The sequence below is a fragment of the Echinops telfairi genome, unplaced genomic scaffold (assembly GCF_000313985.2).
Source record: "Echinops telfairi isolate 266 unplaced genomic scaffold, ASM31398v2 ScPeMD7_6;HRSCAF=24_1, whole genome shotgun sequence".
Classification (NCBI taxonomy): Eukaryota; Metazoa; Chordata; class Mammalia; order Afrosoricida; family Tenrecidae; genus Echinops; species Echinops telfairi.
The window spans coordinates 9,804,726-9,824,144 of NW_022103903.1; positions in this window are offsets into that span (position 1 = coordinate 9,804,726).

Sequence of the window (19,419 nt, forward strand, 5' to 3'; positions counted from 1 at the left end):
TAAATGTAAAATTGTAGAATTATGACTAATGGAGGTCTTAGCAATGATATTTATAATGTATTGTAATATGTAGATAAGTTGCAGATGCCTCTAAGAATCTATGATTTTCATTAATTGGCTGAAAATTTCAGAGGTAACTGTGGCTTCGTTCTTGTCCTCTCTCCACTGCCTCGCACCGACTCTACAGGGAAGAAAAGGTCTCTGTCAGAACTTTGAGTCCTGCCGGAAAACCCAGGGAGAAAAGATTTCCTTAATTGTGTTCTGCAAAACCCTCTGCTCCACTGGTGTTTCCCCACAGTTTTGTGATGTGACATTAGTGCCATTAAAATGTCAGCAGGGAGCGTAATCCTTCTGCCACTCACAACTGCTATGAACAGTGCATGGGTGTGAGGCGCGTGTCCCAGGAGTGACTACTTGGTTTCCACTGTGCGAGACTTGGGGCCAGAAGTCACCGTGCTAGTCCTAGCCTGCAGAGAGACAAGAAATACGCTTTGCTGACCTGGATCCAATCCCACTGTTCATTACAGTTAGTTTTGTATTGACTTTTTTCAAGGAAAAATTGCACACTTTGGGGAACATTATTTTTAGAATCATGTATTATGAATGCTTTACTGACCTCAGGTAGATGTTCAAGCCGTGGTGCCTTAGTAATATTCCATGAAGTTAATGCAGCTTTTGGCAGCAGTAAATAATTCATGCTTTGTTTTAATAGCTCTCATTTTCGCATGAATATTCATAGTATATATAATGTAAAAAAAATCAGAATTGCCTAAGTCCTTGGGGAAAAGTAGAAATGGTCGTTGTTAGAAAGGAAAAGAAACAAAGCATTAATTTCTAAATTATTTAGGAGAATTATATAGGTTTATATGTTACTATACACCAAAGCATCTGCTAGTCACCGTTAGTAGTTAGTTCTTTGTACATTAATTGATGCCAACCTTATTATTTTAATAGAACATGGAAATTAATGCTATTTTTAAGTGTTTTGTGCTGTTCTTTGAAGATATGCATAAGGTTTTCAGCTTCTGAGTGGGGAGCCGGGTCCTTCCTCAGTGTCTGTCCTTAGTCTGGAAGCTCCACTGACACCTGCTGGCATTTGAAACACCAGTGGCATCACTTCCAGCATCACAGCAACACACACACCAACACAGTGTGACAACATGACAGACAAGCCAGAGATCTTTGCTGGGAAAAGTATGGTCAGAATGCTCTTTATAGGCAAGGCGGCAAAACTTTGTCTTTCATGTTTTGGGCACATTGTCAGGAAAGGTAAGTCCCTGGAGAAGAACATTATGCTTGTTAAAGTGGAGGCCCAGCAGATAAAAGGAAGGTCCTCAAGGAGATGGTTTGAACTCTGGATGCAACGATGGGCTAAGGCACATGAACAACTGTAAGGAGGGTGCAGGAGGAGCTCACAGCATCTCATTCTGCTGTGCACCAGGTTGCTATTGGTTGGAACCGATGTGATGGTGCCTAAAAACTGAAACTCTGATCTAAATAATTCCCTGTGATGATGGCAACGTATGTACAAATGTGCTTTATACAATTGTATGGATTGTTATAGGAGCTGCAAAAGTTCCCAATACAATGATTTATATAAAATAATAATAACTTTCTGCATTAAAATATCACAATAACAGAATTTTTGGTTCAACTCTGGATATTTTTGGATAAACTCTGTATATTTTTGGATACAGGACAAATACAAAAATCTGTATATTTTTGGGTACACACCCAAGCACATACAAACAGCTACAATATAGAAGTCTGTAAATATACAGCAATAAGATTTCCTAGGCTCCTATTGGAATTGTGAGTTTACTGAGAAAATAGAAATCTCTGTGTTATTTGACAAGCGGTTAACAATTAGGACAAAGTTTTTTATTTATAATTGGATTAAATAGAAATTTATTATTATTTACTATGTGTGATGCATTTTGTTAAACACTGAATATAAAACATAAATAAATACATAATACAGCTATTAAAGATAACCTACTGTATCTATGGTCACTAATTTATTTGGTTAAGAAGATCACCCAATAAATCCTGAAAGCCCTGGTTTGGTGTAACCTGTTGATTCCCAGAGCTCTCAAAATAACAAATTACTGTCATCAAGTTGGAAACCACCAGATGCTCCTGAAAAGAGATGAGACTTCCTCCTACCACAGATATCTACAGCCTCAGATCCAGAGGCAGCTCATTCCATCATATACGGTCACAATAAGCCTCAAAATTTAGGTCCAAGAAATAACAAATTAATCACCAACTACATGTGGAAAGGAAAGAGACGTAGGCAAAGCACAATTTAAGAACAAGCAAGTGGGAGGCTTCTCACTTCTAGACCTCAACATCTCCTACACAGCCACGCTAGTCCAAACAGCCTGGTCCTGCTGCCAGGAGAGATGCGAACATGAGAGGCCAGAAGTAAAACCATCCACCGACCGACAGCTGGTGTTTGACAAAGAACCAGAAGACATTCAATGAGGAAGTGGTCATGTCTTTAACAAACGGGCTTGGCGAAATTAGACATCCATTTGCAAAACAGGACTCCTACCTCAAGCCACATACAAAAAATGAACTCAAGATGGAGCTCAGATGTAAGTGTAAACACTGGAAATAGAAAATTCATCAAGAGAAAAAAATAGGGATATCCTTTAGGACTCTACTAGATGGTAGTAACACACATTCAAACATAACAAAACACACGTACAGAGTAGGAAACAGAACAGATGACCGTGACCTCCAAAAATAAGACACTTATGCAGATTAAAAGAATTCATCAGAAGATTATAAAGAAACCCAGACGGGGGGGAAATTGACAATGACGTATCAGGTAAGAATGTGGATGCTACAATCTATATAAATCTAGAATACGTCAATAAACAATATTAGTAATTCTATTGAAAATGTTTCCTCCCCGCTCCCACTATCATGACCCGAATTCTACCTAGCAAGTCTGGCTAGACCAGAGGATGTACACTGGTACAGATAGGAACTGGAAATACAGGGAATCCAGGGAGGATGTTCCCTACAGGACCAGTGGTGTGAGTGGCGATACTGGGAGGGTAGAGGGAGCATGGGTTGGAAAGAGGGAACCGATTACAAGGAACTATATGTGACCTCCTCCCTGGGGGACGGACAACAGAAAAGTGGGTGAAGGGAGACGTTGGACAAGGCAAGATATGACAAAATAATAATTTATAAATTTTCAAGGGCTCATGAGGGAGGCGGGAGTGGGCAGGGAGAGGAAAAATGAGGACCTAATGCCGGGGGTTTAAGTGGAGAGAAAATGTTTTGAGAATGATGAGGGCAATGAATGTACAAATGTGCTTTACACAATTGATGTGTGTATGGATTGTGATAAGAGTTGTATGAGCCCCTAATAAAATGATTAAGAAAAGACTAAATTAAAAGGAAAAAAAAAGAAAATGGTCAGAAGACAAGAATAGACAGTTCACCAAAGAAAACATACAGTCAGCAAACAAACACATGAAGAAATGCTTGTGATCACTAATATAGAAGAGATACCACTCTACAGCGGAACTGACAACAAAGCCCAAAAGAACAGACGACAATGGATGCTGGAGTGCATGCAGAGACTGGAACCTTCTTTCACTGATGGTGAAACCATAAAACTGGACAACCACTGTGGAAAGTGGTATGACGCTTCCCCAAACAAGTGGGAATAGAAATACCATATAACGCAGCAAACCCTTTATGCAGGGTATCCACGCTGGGGAAATAAGAGACGTAGCATGAACAGATATATGCACATCCATGTTGATTACAGCACTGCCCCTTATAGCAAGAAGACAGAAACAAGCTGAATGCCCACCAGTGGAAGTGTGGATAAATTCACTTAGGTACAATGGAATACTACACATCAATAAAGAATAATAATGAAACTGAATTCATGGGTGGATTGGGGAGATATGCTAAGGGAAATTATTCAATCCTACAAAAATAAACACTGTAGGAAACCATTGTGATAAAAGAAAAAAAATCAAGATAAAGGTTTTTCATACCAAAAAAAGTCATAGAATTTGGTGGTTACCAGTGGTGAGAGAGAAAGATAGGGGAAGGAAAGTAATAAGCTAGAGGGTAGAAAAGGGTTATTAAAGATGAAGAGAAGACAATATTCTACAACAGGGAGAAGAGAAAAATGTGAACAGGACAGCGCAACCTATGGGTTTTTTGAAAATCTGTTTAAATTATGGAAAAGAAAAATGGTGATCCGAAATGTAAATCCCCATCTCATTTGCAACAGTAAATAAAAAATTAAATTAAGAAATAAAATTCTGCATGTTAGTTGAGTGGATTTTGTGACCTGGCTGTGCACACTTAAAATAAGCCACACATTGTATGATCACATGCTTATAGAATCAAGAAACGTCCATCATTTTTCTTCCTTCGGCCTAAAGCATAAAGCACTTGAACTCTGTTCTTTCCATTTGCTGCAGTGTCCTCAAAGACCATAATCCCAGACACAAGATTTAAATGACAACGTGACATGTTGATCACAGTTATTCTTATGAAAGAAACCTTACTGTTTTATTTAAAAGCTGACTGAAATATCATTCCGTTTGGTTTGATCCGTATAGATTTATTTCAAAGCCGACGTCACTACTGTTTATGTTCTTAGTCTAACAATAAACAAATAAAATCACCATGATCCAAATTTGGGTCTTCTGTAAGTAATTTTTAACTCTATATTATAAATCATATAAATGTGCACATTATAAGTATATGCGAACTAAATTAATGGTGAATGAATATTGAAATAAATTTAGAACTTAAATAAAATGTGGCTGTGGTGAGTTTTAGCCTCTTAAAGACTTAATGAGAAGGCTATAATTTCCTTTTGTCTAGTAGTAGAATTGCCAGGCAGAATGAATTCTGAATTCTTTAGAACTCACACAAATCTCTGTATCAGGCAATGCTTATAGAATGCCCTTTTGTACTGAGCACCTAAATATAGTATTCATGTTAAAAAGCATTCATCCAAAACTAATCTGAAAATCTTTTCTATGGCACGCAAAATGCCTGATATCCCTTCGTCATGTTTCATTTGGAGACAGATTCATTGGGGGAAACGTATCTAATGGCTTAAAAGGAAGAAAGTCTGAGGAGAAAGCTCGGGGCGGAAGCTCAGTGAGTATAGATAGGACCCCTTTCATTCTCTATTATATATGTGTCCCCAAAAATAGATGGCTATTTACCGATTACACACTTTTCTTAATTTTAGTTAATAAATATATTTAATATAAAATATCATTCAAGATTGCTTTAGTCAGAAGATTCTATAAATGCTACTACAGTGAACCCTCGTTTATCGTGGTTAATCGGTTCTAGACCCTACCGTGATAAATGAAATTCCGCTAAGTAGGATTCCTCATTTGTAAATCAAATATTTTCGTAGTTAGAGCATAGAGGACATGAAAAAACACCCTTTAGTCACCATTACACTCGTATTACCCAATTTATTAAACAAAAAAGGGAAAATACAGTAAAACATTTTGGACGTTACAATGATCATTTATTATTTATTATATTATTTATGGCATCAAGCGTGTACAGTATGAGCCAATCAGTGGCAGTAATGACAGAGCATGCCCTGTTATGCAAAAACCGCGATAGAGTGAAGCCGCGGAAGTTGAAGCCCGAAGTGGTGAGGGTTCACTGTATTGTGACATTGACATAACGTGCTCCTCAGGTTAGCGTCTGCCCCAGTTCAAAGCTGACAAATCCACCTACTAAGAACATTGACGTGGAAAAGATCTGGAGACTCCGACATGGAAATAGCAGAGAAGGACGCATTCTTCATACAAAGGGGCAGATTCTGAGCATGTTACAAATAAGACAGAGGAATAATTAAAAGTCTATGAACAAATTAAATATTCAAGAGTCAATAGTTGAGTAGTAAATAAAGCAAACAAGGCTGAGATATATGGACTGTGGATATGTTGACAGAAAAACTCCTTAAAGAGTTTGTTATAAAAAAACTTTCACTTAGCTGTAGGAGATTAGAAAAATATCCGCAATATAGATTCAAATGGTATTTTCTCATCAGTTTAAAAAAGAACAGATGAGACACAAGAAGTAGTGCTGGAAACTCTGTACATCCTTTAAGGGTTTTTTTTTTTTTGGTTGTTGTTATTTGTTAGTATTTCATATGATGACTCTATATGGAAACCCTAAATACCACATATCTGGATGTTTCTTTCCCCAAATTCCAGCTCCTCAGTTGTGTTCCCTCCATGGAGTAATCCAGATATTTTCCCCCTGCCCCTCAAAACAGACAAATAAATAGGTCAATTTATCAATGGTTCCAAATTTGGCTAAGAATAACAAGAAAACTCTTATTCTTCCATCAAGGACGATTTATTTAATTTCTCTTTGCACTTGGGTTACTGGCCAAGGGTACTTTTTTTGGTTCTTTTCTCATTATCTAGTGTTGCTGTAACAGACACACCATACATAACCAAAACGTATTTTCTCATCGTTTTGGAGACTCTCAATGGGTACTCACAGAAAGCCCCTGTGAGTTTCCGAGACTATTGACTATGGGAATAGAAAGTCCAGGCTTTCTCCTGAGGAGCTGCCGATGGTGTCTAACCGCTGACCATGCGGATCGTAGCTCAACTCGTCACCACTACATGGCCAGGATCTCTTTACCAGGCTAGAAGCCTGAATTTAAATGGCTGCAGGGGGAGACTGTTGACAAATGGGTTGACACAGTGGCCATGACAATGACCTCAAGAACAACTGTGAGGATGGTACAGGACCAGGCAGTGTTTCCTCCTGCTGCACACAGCGTTACTCTGAGCAAGAACTGACTGGAGGACAGCTAACAACACCAGAAGAGGGAGATTGCGTTCCCTCCCTGCTCTGGAAGAACATCCTTGTCTCTTCAGCTTCTGCTTCCTAGTGGATTTGAATTATGGTGTTCATGGTTAATACTGAATGTCCCAAGAGCTGTGTGTGAGTCCAGGTAGACTAGAGAAATAAATTCAGTCATTCATATGTGTTTAAGAAAGCTTTTATATGCAAGAGCAATTGAATATTGAGGAAAAAATCCCAGTTCAGTCCAGGTCAAGTCCCTAAGTCCAACAGTAGCCCATATGTCCAATACCAATCTAAAATTTCCTCTTCAGACTCCCACAACACATGCAATGATGCCGATTGCAGAAAGATCACAAGCCAATGGGTGGAAAGTCTTGCGGATCCAGTGGCAGTAGAAGCATCTCAGAAGGATCTCCGCGTGCCTCCTTCAGCTTCAGGGCTCTAGGGCAGATCCATGTGTTTTCTCAACAGGATTGTCTCGTAGGGAGTCAGAGTGTGTCCCGCCTGCAGTGAGCTATATCTCTGCTACACCTCCAAAGGAGGTCATCAAGCTGTGACCTGATTGACAGACTAAACTCCACCTCTTCACTCTTTAGTCTCAAATGGACAGCAAATTATGTAACTACCACAAGCTGTCAGAAGAATTGGAAAAACTGTGTTGTAAAAAGCACAAATAAACATTCAAAATGAGGATGATGAGACTTCCTCTTGGGTACTTTTGAAATGTGATCATAAGCGACCAGTTTCTAGAAAAGAACACCAGATTTGGTAAAGTCAATGACAGCTCTCAGAAAGATGGACTGAGACAGAAGTGGCAGCAAAGGGCACACATATGGTGAGGTTAGCATGGCAGGGCACCAGTTCTATTGTGCGTAGGGTTGCTATGAGTCAGAACCCAACAACAACAGCAACAACAATTTATATCAAATTGCATTTTTCTTGAAAAGCTAACTACAGAAATGTCTTCTTTTTTACCTTATGTGAAGTTTCAAATGCAGAGACATTTTGCTGCTTGCCCCTCTAGCTTTCTCTACTTAGGCTCTGAGGGCAGCTAACTAATTGTAGTTCCTAAACATGCCATGCATGTCTTAGGCATCCTTGAGTTTACCCTTGGATAGCTTTCAACCACCTTTTAAAATGATGACTCCAACGCTAACTCATGAGGTTTGCTGTGCTCATCACACCTCCGAGCCTCCCACCAATAGTTTCAGATACTCATTCACATCTGCAAGCACGTCTCACTCTACCATTGCACCACAGAGCTCTCTGTAACAGACCAGGGGAGGTTTCGTCTGGGCAGTCCACTACCAGGATGCATAGCTGATGGACACTAAATATTGATTGGTGAAATAAAAATATGACTAATATATTAATAAATATAAAGGGAAGCATACATAAATTATATATGCATATTATCTACAACTATATAATCTAGTCATGTAAAATAAAAGCATATTTTAGAATATCATCGTATTTTACTTGTTGTAATGATATTTTGCTAATCTATTTACATCCAGGCAAAAGCTAAGAATAAGAAAGTTTACCTATTCCTTAATTGATAGTGCAAATTACATTTTTTGTAGACCCCTTGCCAACAACGGTTTTTATTCTGAGTACTGTTTTAATTTACAAAAATAATCTAGCTTATCTCATGAGAAAACTGTTAAGACCAAAGGCGTTACTGTCTTGATAGTAATATGGGAGAAAAATCTATGATTTTAATTTTCCACTTCCAGTAATAGGCAGAGAAAATATTCATGGGTCTATTGTGTGTAAGTGGGGGAAACAAGGAAAATACATACAGAAGCAGGAGTAGCCATTGTGAGATATTTGTTTGGAGAATTTTGTAGTTTTTAAAGACACCAACACACCCACACCCACATCACACACACACACAAACACACCCCCACATCCACACAGATAATTCAGTAGCTTCTTTGGATGCAAAATTCACTCAAATTGATTTGGGGATAGATTAAATATACAGCTCTATTTTCCTTTCATTTGTAACTAGTAAATGTACCATTAGTCACTAGTACCATCTGCCCCATCCTCAACCCGGACCTAGCAAAATGATGAGATGGCCACAGTCTTTTGTGGGTTGCTGGCCTCCACAGACTACAGGGGGATATGCAGGCCCTGGCCTAACGTGACCTGAGACAGCATCATTACCTCACAACTGCTATGATTCCGTTATCCTGCATAGACACTCTGAGAGGGGTTACATTGGGCATTCATTCGTTTTAGTGGTTTTTCCTTGAAACAATCAAGATGCTTAGAATATCCTAGCATCCTTTCACACGGGCAGAAACAGTGCGTCTCAATAAGGAGAACAAGCTCTAGGATGGGCCAAACACTAATAAATTGATGCTTGAAGAGACTGTTGACCACTTCTCTAAAATCACCACCACAAAGCCTGCATTTCCTTGCAATGAACTGCTTGACATTTTACCAATATGACAGTTTTCCTAAATAATTATTATTCAGTATGAATAGAAGTTTACTCTTCTATCTGTCACCACAGTGATATTTATTTATGGAAAGTAGATGAAGTTTCTCAATTTCAATAAGTAAATTCTCAGTGATAAACCTTGGCCTGTGTGTTTAAAGTCCTTGAAAGTTTTCTCTGGAGTTAGTTTTCAACTTAATTTTGTAAATTATACTAGGTTCAAGTGAAATCTATATATCAGAGATTATTATAAAAATAAACTATTAAAATCATACTTTTCTCTAAATAAAGGCAGCTCAATGTATTCCTGAGCACACATAGATGCCATGTTATATGTGCATGCATCTTGAAATCTGGGTCTGATGTCCTGTCAGGTGCTATTGAGTTGATTCCAACTCATAGCATCCCTATGCACGACAGAAAGAAACATTGATGTTATTGTCCTCCATTACTGTATCAATACCCAGCAGGTCAGGACCACAGGCTGCAAGTCAAATTTGGACCACAGGGAAGAGGTTAGCAAAAGAGGCAGTCGTTACACATGCTATCCTGCACGGTGAAGAATCCTCGTGTTGCCCTGGGTAAGGACTTAGCTCCTAACCGAATCCACCAGTAGGCCTGTGGGGGTAAAGACCTGTCCATTTGCTTTCTACAGATTACAGCCTTGGAAACCCTCTGGGGTAGTTCTACTCTGTCACGTGATGTCTTTCTAAGTTGGTATGAACTCAGGGGCAAACTATAGTACTGTGCCACTTAATGTTCCTCACTGAGGAGATTCCTCTGGCCAATAATCACTCTGTGTTATAATTTCTTACATTAAATATACGTTCCAGGCTATGTTACATGTGGTTACACATTGGGCTTCAATCTGCATGGTCAGCAGTTCACAATCATGAGCAGCTCCATGGGAGAAAGGTTGGGCTTTCTACTCCGATCAACAGTTAGTCTCAGCAACCCACAGGGGATCGCTTTGAGTCAGCATTGAATTGATGGCAGTTAGAGTACATTATTATTTAAAATGTACCACCTCCAACACATAAACACACGTACTTTTCAAATGTTAATTCACAATCACTAGTTTAGTGAGTACAAATCAATAGCAGTGAACACAAATTTACTATATGCTAAACACAAAACTGAAAAACAAAACAAGCTCACTGCCATACAGTTGGTGCTGACTCATGGTGACCCTGTAGGACAAGGTAGAGCTGCACCTGTGGATTTCGGAGACTAACTCCTGACCAGAGTGGAAAGCCTAAACGTTCTCCCATGGCGCAGTCGATGCTTTTGAACTGCTGCGCACTGTGCAATCACAGTATTCTCAATCACCTCCTGTGCATGTGGAAGGTTGGAAATTGAATAAGGAAGACGAAAGGAAGAGCGATCCATTTAAATGACGGTGCTGGCAAAGAATATTGACTGTATCCTGGACTGCCAGGCGAAGAGAGAAATCTGTCTTGGAAGACATGCAGCCAGCATGCTCCTTGGAAGCAAGGATGTCAAGACTTCGTCTCACTTACTTTGGACACGGTATCAGGAAAAAGCAGTCCTGGAGAAGGACGTCGTGCATAGTCAAATAGAGGAGTGGTGAAAAAGAGGAAGGTCTTGGACACGAAAGATTGACACACAACGAAAGATTGGCTGCAACAATGGATTCAGAGACAAGAACAATGTTGAGGATGGCAAAGCACTGGGCAGTGTTTCTTTTTGTTGTACTCGGGTCACCATGAACCAGAGCTGACTCAAGGGCACCTAACGACAACAAGCATATCCTGCAGGACTGTGACTCAACGTGGGTTCAAACAAGCTAAAACCTCTAAGGAAGCAAGCTGAGGATACCGACTCCTTGTTCCTGTGAAGCGTTACATCCTCAGAGCCTTCACATAGGGTTGCTATGATTCAGAATGAACTGGGTGGCAATGGATTTAAACACATGGGTTTTTAAAGGGGTGGGGTGTTAACATTCAGTTTAAAAACTTAGGGTCACAAATTTTCATTTTTTCAGTTGATAGTTTAATGAGTCATGCCAATTTACCTCAGTAATACAATACATTCATCCAGTTGGTATTGGAGAAATGTATGAGTTCTATGCCTAGACTGTTCTGATCAGAAATCCCCATTCCAAACAATGATGTGTAAATTCCATATCTCCTTTTGGATAAAGGTTAGATGCCACAAGCTAGGGTTTAGAATGAAACCATGAAATTGATAGTTTAAAAATATATTTTTTATTTGTTAATTAATAATAGTATTATTGTCTTTATAATTGCACATAAAATATAGAAATAGTGTTTTAACATGTTTTGAAATTGTCTTTCATATGATTGCTAGATAAACATGGGAAAAAACTGAGGTTTATATTCAATAAAATGTCATCATTTGCACTCCAGCAGGAAATTATTAAAGGCATAGTACCAGCTACGTTCTGTAGACAAACTGAATCATTCAAGCCACAATAAAAAAAGCTCAACATTGTGTTTAAGTCACCTCAAATTAACAGACATTTTTACAACTATGATAGCAAATCTTACCAGAAGTTCAAGTCATGAGTGGGAGAGGAGTATGTGTGTCTCGGAGAAGGTAATGGCATTTGTGTTGGTGGGTAAACCAGGTGGACCAACCTTTCATTTGCGGGGTGGGGGGAGGCACTTAACAGTCCTTATACAGAACTCAAGGGGAGAATACTCAAGGTACTATGTACTAATTGCATACTTTTGTACTAATTGGTCACTCAGACCATGTGCTATCGACTACTGGGAATTTAGACTGCTATTTTAAGACACATAACATGCTTTATAGGCCAGACCAGAAGGATATGAAGTGGAAACACGATTAAGCAAAGTGGCTTTTACCCTCTCCTATAGCAGATTTAAGTAACTGACATACTCCCTTGGAATTAAGACTGAAAGCTTTAGTTTGAGAGGAAGCAGATCCCTGCTGTTCAGAGTTTATGGCAATGGTGGTCCTTAAACTTTAGTTCAGAGCTCTTGTTTGGAGGGTGCCCAATGAATGGTGGCCCTGGGACTACCAGGTATTTCCTATTTTAATGCTCTCCTTGCTTTCCTTTAATATGTTTTAGTCTAGTAGGTGTGATTCTGCTTTTGTGAATGTGTGTTATTGAAAGTTTTGCCCTATCGCCAACCCCTACTGGTTGTGCAAATTGTGTCCAACTTGAGTTGAATCTGTACACGTTGACAACTCATGTATTACAGTCTGAAAAGCCAGCCTATACTTGTACAATTTCCCTTTTTTCAACAGTGTTTTAAATTCTATCCTATTGATTAAATTAATGACAGTATCAATAGGATTGATTACCTTATGCACCAGGGGAATGATTTATAAAGATGTCTCTAGAATGAAAAAGGACATGTATTGATCATAGCTATATGAAATAATTTAGGTTTCACAATTAACTACAGCCCCAATCTAAGAACTCTTAGTTCTTATGACATGACTCTACTCAATACTTATGCTCATGAAGAGGGCATTGAATATTTGAATGCTATATAGCACAGTGTGGTGAAGAAAAATATCGGGTATCAGAAAGAAAATCATTTGGGGTCTTAAAGACATGTTTTCAAACAAGCAGCCTTCTAAGTGAGGTGTCAACTAAGTTCACATGGATGAAACACATCAGCTTGTGTGATTCAGGATTGTAAATAATATAATGCAAATTTAAAGGAGGGAACAGTATCAGAGCTTAAATTCTGGACACTAGTTTGCAGAAGGGTAGGGACGACGGTGGAAGCCCCAAACCCGTTTACAGCGTTGCCACACAGAGTAAACCTCCAGTGAATCCCTCTGGCCATTGTCCATGGATGTGAATACCCTTGTTTTCAGAGAGCACTGTGAAGTCTGTTTTAAAGTTCTGAACGTTTTTAATATTTTTTCTTTCTTTTGAATATTCTCAAGAGTTTCTTTTTCATTTCAATTGAGATATTTCTCTCCTTTTTTATGCTTCATCATTTTTCTCTGCTTTTGCTTTGTAGTACATATTGTATTTGAAATCCAAGGTTAATCTACAGAGAGGGTAACTAGATTAATAATTGTCTAGAGACATGTCAAGGAAGGTTGGGGGAAAATGGGGAGCTAATAACAGTGAGTATGAGAGAAAAAATATCAAATTTTTCTAGTAATGACTGCACAGCTTTTCTTAATATGAGTGAAGGTTTAAATTGTATGGTATGTGAATTATATGCTAATGAACACTTTTTAAACATCTCAATTAATTCTGTTTTGAAATCTTCAGATTTTCTGAGCATGTATTTTGAACATTATGGTTAGTATTTTAAAGTTATTTGGCTATTCTAAAACAAATTCATATTAAAATTGAAATGCAAAGCTGAATTTCTTATGGTATCTTGTAATTTTGGCCCTTTTCACATGTGCTAACTTTACCTGCAATGGAAAAACAATAAAATCTGTCACTGAGTCAGCTCTGCTTCACAGTGATCTTCCATAGGATTTCTGAACTTGTCAATCTCCTGTGATGTGACTGGTGGCCTTGAACTGCCAGCCTGGATGTGAGCAGTCTAATGGTTAAGACACATCAATCTGTCTTTCCTTGTGGTGACAGGACATCGAACAGAAAATTACATCATTCAAGTATTTGTTTTAAAGCAATATTTATGTGCAGTTGCCAAACACCTGAATGTATTAGTCTCAGGCATATAAAGTACTGATTCATAACCTATTAATTTATGAAAAATCTAGGGAGTTAAGCTACCTTGGTCAGATTTAGGCAAATTGAATTCGTTAACGGGAAGCAGTGAATCCAATTAACATCATAATTCTGTTACTTCTCTGAAGCTGAAACAAAAGAAGGTACATATTTAGCATTTCATAGGAACATTAATGGCCCAAAATATGGAAAGGATTATGTTGTTGTTGTTTTCACAAACAATATGAGATTTTTTTTCTTGCTTTCTTTTTTGGAACATTTAGGCAATGTTCATGATATCATTATCAGCCTGTGACGGAAACAGAAGACAGAAGAGGATAGGATTTAATTCAATTGAGATACCCTTGTGAGGTTAAAAAGAAAATTGATTGCGGTTTATTAGTCATTCCCAATAAACACTCAAGAGCTCAGCTAGCTGAAACAATTGATACTTGTAGAATCAATGGTACAGCGGGATGCCCTACTGGGTATTGTTGAAACTTTTAATTCTCATTTTGCTGTTGTGTCTTTCAAGGATTGTTTGAGGAAATCCTTGTTGATAAGTATCCTTAAAGCTTTGCTGCTGAAAGAATTGATTTATTGAATGACTTTGCAGTATTTTAGATCAATTTATAGATCTCTCATTGTGATTCATGTAAAAGTTTAAGAACAGAAAAACATGTAATTCCATAACTTACCTACTGTTTTTATTTCTTCATTCTTTTCGAATTGATGGAATAGTCCAAGTTCCAATGACCATGTTTCATTAAAAATAACTAAAAACAGAAGGGTGGGTAAAGTGAGACACCAGGCAGTGTAAGATAATATATAATAATAATTTATAAATTATTAAGGGATCACGAGGGAGGGGGGAGTGGGGAGGGAGGGGAAGGGGAAAAAGGAAAATGAAGAGCTAATTCCAGGAACCCAAGAGGAAAGTGAATTTTGAGAATGATGAGGACAACAAATGTATAAGTGTGCTTTATACAATTTATGTATGTATGGATTGTGATGAATTGTATGAACCCCAATAAAATGATTTAAAAAAAAACTAAGTGTATTTAAGATTTTCAGTCAGCTAACTTGTGATCGAATCACTCAGCGTTTCTAGTGAGTCACATAAGACTTAGTTATGCCATTTCTATCTGAATTTTCATCACAAATTTTTTCAGATAACTGAAAAAAGGATATCGTTCATTATTCACACACACATGCACACACAAAACCTGATCTAAGTCTTTTGACACACGTGACAATTCTTGCGAGACAATGTGTGTGTGTAAGAGAGCTAGAGAGACAGAAGGCGAGGGATGAACAAACTTGCTCTGTCGGGAAAGCCCGGGGTTAGATTGCAGGAAAAGCCATGTTCTTGCACTACAAACAAACTGGAAAGAGCACTCGCGGTTTCAGAATCATTCCTAAAGAGTTTGCTTATTTTTCCTTTTCTACCTCTATTGGGCTACAAAATAATTCTTAACAAGTTATTTTCAAGAATTCTTACGTTCTGTAACTATTAAATGACTGCTTCATGTGGGGACTATCCCATCTTTCATTAGGCTGAAAATGTGCAATCTCATCCCAAACCACTTTTCTATTACTTTTCACTGCTTTGCACTTCATTCTCTCTCTCTCTCTCTCTCAAACACATAGTGATACATGCCCACACATACACATATTAAAATACACGTATATATTGCCTTGATTAAAACCATACTTTCCCTAAACATTTTTAGAAATTTTTCTATAAAGAAAATATATAATGAACAACCTATGCCCCAATATTCTTTGTTTATGGCTGTAGATAAAAGGTCCATTATTGGGCAGTGGACTAAGTATGGTGCTGCTAACTGGAAGACTGAACTCTCAATTGGAAGTTCAAAGTACCACTGGAGAAAGAAAAGGAGTTAGCCTCAGAAACACTACCTAGCAGTTCTACTCGGCTCTCTAGGATTGCTAACTGCCCTTGAGTCACCTCCGACACACAGGTCCTCATGCACAGCAGAAGGAAACACTGCACTCTCCTTGCACTGCAGTCAAAAGCAACTCCATGGTGGTGAATATGGGTTTGGGGGATTTTTTTTTGGGGGGGGCGGTTATTTGGGGTTTTGATCTTTTGTTTTATAAGTATACATATTCTGATAATAGTAGTGAGCCTTGGGAAAATACTCTATAAAGACCACAGTGTACAGAAGTAACTATGATTTTCAATATAGCAGTTTTTTATAAAAGTAAATATGCATGCATAACATTATCTGCCAGTTTGTTGTATTACAGGAACTTCCATGTTGCTAAGATGCTGAAAGTGTTATTTTCAGTATTTAAATTAACACCAGGAACATCCAGGATAAATAGGTTTCAGCACAGCTTCCAGGTTAAGAAGACGTACTTTCAAAAATTGTCCAAAGAAAGTTATGTGATTCCCAGCAGAGTAGTAACAGATAAAGTGCTAGAAGACTAACCCTCTAGGTTGTAACATACTCAAGATATACAGTGTTCAGGACAATGGCCTCTAATACAACACCAGTTGTACAGATGATGCAGGCCCGGGAATGTTGTCCTTCTGTTACGATGGGGTGACTCTGGTCTGGGCCAACACATTGTCAACGAAATTCAGCATCAACACATACTTATGCATATATCTATGTGGTTTCCAACAGTATTTGAAAAAATAGATATTAGAAATGTATGATTTTAAAGAATTTTTGAGGATTTAGCCTACCCAGCAATTTAATCTAGTGTATTCTTCTTTAATGATGGCTCAGGACCAGATAGTGTTTCAATTTTCTATACAAAGAGTTGCTAAAAGTCAGAACCAATTCCATAGCACCTAAGAAAAACAACATTCTTAATACATTTCAATTTATTCAAAGATAGCATGAGAATACCAATGTGTACATACAGTTTTCTTATGGGGAAGACTGTTTGCAATGTGTGTCGTGACTGACCTTCCTCAGATTTATTTATTTATTTTCTACGTAGAAACTGAAGTTCACTGCTCTTTCCATTGTGTGACTCCACCCCTTGTCACAGTAGGAGTGGAATTGTCACACATAAGAGAAAAAGCCTGAGGACAAAAAGGGGTTCTAGTGTCAGCAACACTGCCTGTTACATGTGCTGCTCTGGGTAATTCACCTGAGCAGTTTCACTCCCTAAAACTTACTCATGGCGGCTCACGGTGACGGCATAGGACGGGGTCGACCAGGCCCTGTGAGTTTCTGAGACTTTACAAATGTAGAATACCGCGTCCTTCTTTCACGGAGCTGCTGGCGGTTTCAAACAACTGACCTTGCAGTTTGTAGTCCAATGCATAACCACTAATCCACAAAACCTCTTCCTCTAATGCAGGGGTGGAGCATACTGGACCTGCAGACCATACTCCAAACCACCAGTACCAGCTAACATCACACACATCACTGAAGAGAAGCAGTGCCAGCCGTCACGGGGGTGGGGGGAGCGACTGAATGAATTGTTTGACCCGTATGACCCTCCAGTAATGTGATGCGTATCCAAAGCAAAGGCTGCTCACCAGTGATAATGAAAGGGAATCCCGGAGTTCTTGTAAGGATGAAATCAAATTATTTATGTGGATACATTTTGAAAGCTAGTAAGTTTCCTATGAAATTATATAATCTTGATTTTGTTATTATTATTACTAATTGTGGGGAAAACCAAAAATTCTAGACCTTGCTTAAGTGTGACTCTTGGCTTAGAATTGAAAAACAACGACTCCACATTCTACTCTGAGTGAGAGTGAGGCAATATCTCTTTCCTAATCTCAGATTCCTTTCAGAGAAACTGAAGACACAGCTCAGGTACCTATATGTTGCCAGTACAATTTACCTAGTTTCAATTGAGAAGAACATAAAATAGAATCATATTTCCAAAAAATATTTGGGTAGAATGACTAATTAAAAGGAAGATGTCTAACAATATTGAGTTAGTTCGTTTATTGTGCCAACCAGGCCAATAAACACAAGTGAGGTTAATTGAAGGGCGGAGAGATAGATGGCTCGGTGAGGCTCGCCTTTTGAGTTCTCTGGTCTCTTGCTTTGTGATGGTCGCACCAGGGTGCAACTGCCTTAGTCAGTTCCCTGCTTTAGCTGGCAAGGCTCACCTCCTACAAGACATCCCCAAGGAGAAGCCATATGGACCTACTCCTAGGCAGCCCCCTGGTTGCTGTAGCAGCCGTGTGGAGACCCCTGCCAGCACTGAGATGCTTACACATTCACTGACTGGGCTTTCCTCCTGCAGTCAGCATCATTGTGTCTGTTTTGTGAGAAGGAGGAGGACTTTGTGGATTGTTGTCAGACATAGGGGTTAATGTTGGACTTGTGGGATTGGGTAGCACTGGGTTGGGATATTTTCTTGATGCACAGTTAACCTTTATATAAAACTCTCTTTTTACATGAGTTTCTTTGGATTTGTTTCTCTGAAGTACCAAGACTAACACAAATATTTAACCAGTGAGATTTTAATTCATTATTATAAGTTACATTTATTATTTATCACCTGTCAGATACTGTGTATTCATTCATTTAGTCTCCTTCATATTCATTTAGGTATATTATATCATTATATATAAGCTCATGTAATATTCCTATTAACTCCATGAAATTGATAAGATTATTGTCACAATTCTGTGATCATGTGACTAGGATTAAAAGACTTTCCAAAGTTATAAGGGAAATATGAATTTAAATATCAGCATCTTTGACTCAAGTCCTCTATGTACCTCACAAACTTAAAACAAGAAATTTGCCATAACATTGATAACTAGATTTACATTAAGTGGAATCTGGGCAGAACCTGAGAAGACTTCATAAAATTGACCTTATTTTCTGTGATCTCCACATTAACTGGTGGTGGTTGACATTTCCCAGGTAAAAGAGGGGTGTGTGTGTGTGTGTGAATGTGTGTGTGTGTGTGTGTGTGTGTGTGTGTGTGTGTGGTGTACCTTGTTTTGGTTGCTTTGAAGGAGGATGAGAGTAAATAAATATTTATTTTTACTTTTTTGGTTCCAAGTCTCCAAAATCAGTATTAGACATAGACGTGGCATTAGGCAAGATGAAAATGTCTTTACAAATGTCTTTGTAAATATCTTTTAAAATGTCTTTGCAATTCCATAGCATAAACAACATGAGATAATAAATCTAAAATTCAACTGGTCAACCTTTTTCACAAGATACTTTCATGCTGATTAAATCTTACTACAATCAACTTCTCAACAATTTCTTTGCTCATCCAATAATGGCCTTGAAATACTACGAAAGTGGAATTGCAGCATCTATTAAATAAGATTCTCGTCCTAGCCAGATATGACCTGATCCCCACCATGGAAGGGAGCACCACAGAGGATGGAAGTAAATCGTCCAACGAGGGAGAGGAGCTGACCTACCACACCACACCCAGAGGGAAGCTGAGACAAGAAGGAGGAGGAAAGGAGCGGAGCACAACCGGGCCCACC